The sequence below is a fragment of the Lactuca virosa genome, chromosome 8 (genome assembly GCF_052849685.1).
Source record: "Lactuca virosa cultivar CGN04683 chromosome 8, Lactuca_virosa_CGN04683_v6, whole genome shotgun sequence".
In the NCBI taxonomy this organism is placed as follows: Eukaryota; Viridiplantae; Streptophyta; class Magnoliopsida; order Asterales; family Asteraceae; genus Lactuca; species Lactuca virosa.
The window spans coordinates 207,532,846-207,539,296 of record NC_136433.1 but is presented as its reverse complement, the minus strand read 5'-3'; the positions used below and the strand labels follow the sequence as shown (position 1 = coordinate 207,539,296).

General features: G+C 27.8%; 1 long non-coding RNA gene across 1 annotated transcript; it reads left to right on the top strand.

Moving 5' to 3' along the window:
- Window positions 1-596: 596 nt before the first annotated feature.
- Window positions 597-1,287, top strand: LOC145129122 (uncharacterized). The gene is made up of 2 exons (XR_013717304.1): window positions 597-905; window positions 994-1,287. It is a non-coding gene; the product is annotated as an uncharacterized LOC145129122 (long non-coding RNA).
- Window positions 1,288-6,451: the final 5,164 nt, after the last annotated feature.

Genomic DNA, 6,451 nt, shown 5'->3' with positions numbered 1-6,451 from the left:
AGTTTCTTTTTCTTTTTTTTTTTTGAAAAAAAAAATTCGTTCTTTATATATCAATATAGATTTCTAATGAAAAAGTTCGAAAAATTATGAACATTGGTATATTTGTTTTTTTTTCTATAAAAAAACTTGGCCTAAAAAAAGTGAATGAGAAAACAAAGTTTGGTTTTTGGTATAATCTGATGCAAGCACGTTCAATTTACAAATCTACAACCCTTCTTTTAGCTGTCGATCATTTTATATTGTGACGCTCACAATTGCTTCAATGGTTATTACTTATTAGTTAATAATGGTTTTCTATTAATCAAAACTATATATATATATATATATATATATATATATATATATATATATATATATATATATATATATGTTGCAAAAATCAGCCTAGACGGCAGACTAATTGGCGCTTGGCGGTCCTCCACTGAAGACGTTTATAACTAACTGGCCTTTATAATCAAACGTGGTCAAATTCGGACAAAGCCGTAGATAATTAGAGCTAGGCGGATCTAGGTACTCTAATCGGTTAATGAAAGTTAACGAAAATTAAAAACTTTTAGGGGCTAAATTGTCAAAGTGTAAAACTTGATGCTAGGGTTCACCCATTCCATCGCATTCAATCTTTTTTTTTTTAGAAATTCTCTCTCGCCTAAGGACGGAATGAACGATGAATGAAGTTAAACGCCGCCATCTTCTTCTCCATTAACGATGTCGACAACATCTTCCTTGTCTATGAGGTTCCTCGTCGTATCAAGCACACCAATATCGACTTCCTCGCCTTCTTAAGCTTCTCACAACAGTCTCGTTCTGAACCTTCTCGACTCCGACGTCTGCTCTTCCTCCGACGCCTTCTGTTCCTCCTCCGACATCGTCTGATCTTTGGAATCCCGTCATCGTCATCTGCAAAGGTTAGCCTCACTTCTCCTTCTTTTATTTATTGTCGAGATTAAACAGGAGAAATGGTTATTCCTTGGTGTTTGGTTTATCATTATTTAGCAGAGAAAGGGTTAACCGAGGAAAAATGGTTTTTGCTTCAAAAAGTGGTAGATGTATTCAGAAAACAAGTTTATGGAATGGCTTGTGAAGAGGTATGAAGAAGAAGCCCTCAAATTATTAAAATTGTATCAGAAGCATTTGGATGAGGCAAACTAACTGAATTTCTATGTTCTTGTTCTTCTAAACAGAAATGTATTCTGACTTTTTAAATTGAAATCATAAATTTTGGATAACCTGTCTGTACAGGTTCCATAATCCAAATGAAGTTGGGGGCATCCATGGTTTTCTTGATTATGATCAATGTGCTTTTTATATTTGCAAATTAATGATTATACTTGTTATAACATAAAACGGATACTGTAGTATATAAGAATAAATTGTGTTATAGATCCTAATCGTTGGACTTTATTAGCCAAGTTTTATGAATAACTGTTTTTAGAGAATTCGGGAATTTTCTTTCTAATGAATTTCAGTTACAACAATTCAAGCAATTTCTAACAATAATTATTGTTTCATGGATTTTGTATTCTCGGATGTGGGTAATTGACATCTCATTCTCAAAGAATATGATATTATATATAAGGGTTGATGATCGAGAGAAGGAGACCTGAGTTCAAGATGGAGGGACCTGTATTCGAGTTGAATATCAATTCCATTCTTTAAAGAATAGTATATTTTTTTAGATGCATTCCTCACAAACTAATTATACATTCTTACAAGAATATACACATTCTTTAAGAATGCTTATTATTTTTATGTAATTTTATTTAATAACTTTATGTTTTTAGAATAATATATCACATTTTTAACATTTTATGTTTATTTTGTTAAACTTGTGATTAAAATTTTATGCTTATTTACTTATATTATTAAGATTAAATTTAGATTTATTAATTTAAAAATAATTTTCTTAATAATTAATGGTCCCCGATTAATCTCCGCCTAACCGATTAATCCCCTGACCTCAGTCCGCTACCGAGCTACCGTCAAACGTCTTTTACAACCTTGATATATATATATATATATATATATATATATATATATATATATATATATATATAGTGTGTGTGTGTACGTAACGACAATTCTGGACCAATTGATGAAAATAATGAATGACTATGATTTTGAGGGTCTGTGATATTATAATGGAATAACATGTACTATATTATCACTTAAATTTAATTATAAGGTTATTTTAGTCAATTAAACTATATTTTAAAAAGAAAATTTTCGGATTTTAAGGGATAATTCTGTTTTTTTTTTATAATTAATTCAATTTAATTCTAATTTAATTTTTAGTAATAACCAATTATAACCTATTTTATTCTGACAGAATTAATTTCCGTTGGAATGAAAGTTTATGGCATTCTTTAAGAAAGCACAAATAAAAAGAAAACATAAATAAGTATATTATGAAGAATACACAAAAATTGATTCTTGAACTAATAATATCAAATAATTTCATTGTATGATTGTGATACAAAAAAAAACATTATTGAATAATAACAATATTTTAAAAGAATAACAAGTGTAATTCTGAAAAAACAAAAACATTCTTAACAGGGTCAGTCCTGAAGATTTAAATATTCTCAAATGCCCCGAACGAGTCAGAAAAAAATGGCCCTTATCACCATTATAAGTTTATATATATATATATATATATATATATATATATATATATATATATATATATATATTGGCCCTATGCAGCTGCCCACTTTGTCCTTCCTCAACACCCACATGATTCTTAAACTGCGAGTGTGATCAATCTTTGATTCATTATTTAAGTCATTCGTATAAGGTCTTTAAGCCGTTCCTATCATGAATGCATTGCAAATAATTAAATATGGTTCATTCTAAAAGAAGATGCTGATGAAATCATATTCTATCGGAATAAGTGGCATTTCGAAAGAAACATTTGTTAAAAAAAAGAATAATAGGCAATTTAAAAGAAACATATACTACAAAAAAAAGTAATAATAAGTAATCATGGGCCTCTATATACAATTTTCTCATCTAGTTGCAAGTCTATTTATAAAGGGATACCTATAATTTGCAAAACGTTTAAATTATTAAACAATTTTCAACAAACACAAAAAACTATAGAATTATATTTTTCCAAATCAAATACACAATAATCAAAATTACCTATAATATAAGAAAACCAGTTGACAGACTCTTCAATAGAGCGTGAATGTTTGTGCGATAGAGTTTTTAGAGGGCTGTGAGAGCGGTGGTGAACTTCGAGCGACGGCTGGTGGAGGACAGATGGAAACGAGGAATCAACGAAGTTTTTGTTGTCGCGGATGGGAAAGAGTCGACAGATGGATGGGGGCGGATGTATATCAATGCAATGAACGAAGGGGTGATTTGTAGGGTTTTAATTTGTTTTCCCTAATTAAAAGGGGTATTAAATGTTTTCAATATTTACTAAAGTTAAATAAGTAAAGATGACTATTATACCCCTAAACAATTTATTAATTATTTAATATTTCTTAATTTTTTATTGGTCCCTACATCCACATAATAGATATAGAGAACATATGAACCTATCTCTCTCTCACACACACACTCTCTCTTTCTCTCTCTCTCTCTCTCTCTCTATATATATATATATATATATATATATATATATATATATATATATATATATATATATATATATATATATATATAGGGTTAGGTTCATGTGTTTTTATACATCTATTGTGTGCTTTTAAGGACAATTATGGACCAACGGATGAATAAAATCAATGGTCATGATCTGAGGGTCTATGATATTATAATAGGGTAACATGTATCATATGATCATACAAATTTCAGCATAAGGGTATTTTGGTCAATTAACCTATATTAAAAGAGGAAATTTACGGATTTTAAGGGATCATTAATTCCCTTATTTTTAAGAATCTGAAAATTTTAAATTAATTAGAATTAAATTTTAATATAATTTTTAATAATAACCGATTTTATTATGTCAGAATGACAAAAAATCAACCATAAACTAGTAAATATATTTTCGATTTTATTATTGCGGAATATGATTCCATTCAAGATATTTTTATAATAAACATGCTTAAAGAATTATACAACATATTATTAAGAATAACATTTTCTACAGAATACGGATTCTATTCTTTAAGAAGCACTAATTACTCATTCGTAAAGAATAAGACTATTAAAAATTATTACATTCATTCTAGAAAAATATGACTAATCATGGTTTAAGAATTACATTTATTTTTAAAGATTAAAGAAAAAACATCATAAATGGTCCCTGTGGTTACCAAAAATCTGAAGTTTAGTCCCCGTGGTTTAAAAACTTCATAGATGGTCCCTGTGTTTTCAAAACTTTTGACGATTGGTCCTTATTGCTAACTCCGTCTTTTGTCCGTTAATTGAGGGGCATTTTCGTCATTTCACACCACAGGGACAATTTATGATCTTTTCAGTTATTTTTTTAAAAAAAGAACAAACTAAATATAATTATTTAATATATAAAATATCTCTCTCTCTATATATATATATATATATATATATATATATATATATATATATATATATATATATATATATATATATAATCAACTTTCTCATTGAACACCTCGTAGATAATTGACTTTTTATCTTTCCAGTTTATTTTGATTAAGTCTCTATAAATTACATATTGTAATCTTAGTTCTTATTATTTTTAGTACTTAGTTTTTACTATTGCTCAAACTTTTTTGACAGTTTCATTGATGTTAGCTGTTTTTTTTAGTATTATTGGTCTATAATTTTTTTTTGGATTATGTTGTTAGTATCCACAAAATTATTCTTTAAAATGTAGTTGCTTTCATTGTTCATTTGTTTGTCTTGTTAAGTTGTTATCTATTAAGATTAAGTTTTTAGGATCCCATTAGGATTAAGAGTGTTTGAGACAAAAGTTGAATCTCCTTAGCTTTTAGGAATTGAAAGTGTTTGAGAGAGAAATTGAGTATCGGCAACTGTCAATTTTGATAGGATATATGGTGTTATTTTATTATTATATACATATTAAAGTTATGAAAAATTTTAACAGTAAAGTGACATTTTTTTTTTCAATTTTGGTCCTCCAACTTACAACATTGACCCTTCATCTTTATGCTTTTGTTCACAAACAACCCTTTCACTTTGGTTTGAATTTTTCATAACCCTCGCCTTTTATTACATATTATTAGTATTTTGTTTTTTGGCAGAAATGATCCCTCATCATTATTATTATTATTGTTAGACAAAATTACACGATTGGTCCCTGTGGTTTACCAGATTTAACATTCTCTTTTTGGTTTTAAATTAATGTTTTATTTATTAGAAAATATCCACCCAATACCATAAACCTACCCACCATCTGTCATCACCACCACCACCACCACCGCCAAAATTACATAAATGGTCCATATGGTTTACCCATGGTGACAAATTCAGTCCCTACTACCTGAAAAGACCAAATTACCCTCACATTAACGGACAAAAAACAACCAACATACTACTTTACTTTACAAAACAATACCTTCCGACCCCGACAACGCCGGAGAATCTTTTCTAGTTTAAATAATGTACATGCACATTGTTTTAGTTGGAGTTTATATTCGTTAGTTTGGATAAACATGAGATTTGAATAAAAAAGTTATGCTGCAATATTGCATTATGCATTTATGGGTTTAATGTATTTGTATGGTATTAAAATGGGGCATTATCACGATTTTCCCCCTGGCATGGAAAAGCTTTGGACCGGCCCTGATCATACTGTAAATATTCTCTCATATTGGTTTTGAAAACCATATTGAAGCAACACACTTCATGAAATTGTATCTAAAGATGAACTAATACGGATAAATTTTATTTTAATAGCAATAAAAAATAAGGTTTTTTATTTCTTGAAAACCGTAATCCATTATAACAAAAACAATAATTTATTCTGAAATAATATTATTGCTAACAATCATTTTATACATTCTGACATAATACACTTTCGGTCTGCATATTTTTCTTTCTTTTCCACATTATTAGTAGCCTCTTTAAAACCTAAAAAAAAAAAAAAAAAAATCAGAATCTAATAAAAAAACAAATCCAATCTAATAAGAATATTATTGCTAAGCTTAATCGTAGCCTCTTTATTCTATTATACACTAAATTAAATATGGTTTAATATTTTTTGTTTTTCATCTATTGTGCACCGCACAAATTGATTACTACATTCAAATGATTGAATATTGTTCTTTTAAAATTTGTATAATCCGATTAAACCATTATATATATATATATATATATATATATATATATATATATATATATATATATATATATATATATATATATATATCTTACTATATTATTATACAAATCTTACTATTTCTAAAAATAGATTTAAGACGTCCAAAACTTTTATCTGAATGTACAATAAACCAATGCATATCTTTATTTCTCTAATTCATCT